This window comes from Nansenia antarctica (assembly GCF_963989245.1).
Source record: "Nansenia antarctica genome assembly, chromosome: 2".
In the NCBI taxonomy this organism is placed as follows: domain Eukaryota; kingdom Metazoa; phylum Chordata; class Actinopteri; order Argentiniformes; family Microstomatidae; genus Nansenia; species Nansenia antarctica.
The window spans coordinates 50,769,440-50,769,850 of NC_137675.1; positions in this window are offsets into that span (position 1 = coordinate 50,769,440).

A 411-nucleotide genomic window follows, 5' to 3' on the forward strand; every position below is an offset into this window, starting at 1 on the left:
CCCAGACATGTGCCCTCCCTGCTGAGGCCTAGCCTGCACCATTGTCCCGTCAGACCAACATGGGAGAAAGGTCAGAACTTCAGTAAGCCTGCGGGGGCTTAGAACTCTGGGCTCCGCAGCCATAGGGACAAAATGAACAACCATTCTATCTCAATGTCTGATCCTGAACAGTAGGACATTCATTCATACAGTCTTATATAGCCTTCTTCAAAAAGACGGGGTTTGGGGAGTCTGACTTAGCGCTTACGTGGATGAAAAGAGACTCTCTCCAGAGGAAGCAAAGACTCCTCAGTCTGCACATTCAGTGCAGCCTGCTTGCCTGCTTAGTCAAACTCTTTTTTTTTTTTCTCTTAGTGTAACATACACATACCCGTTATTTCAACAGTACGGTGATGTAAGGCATCAAACGAT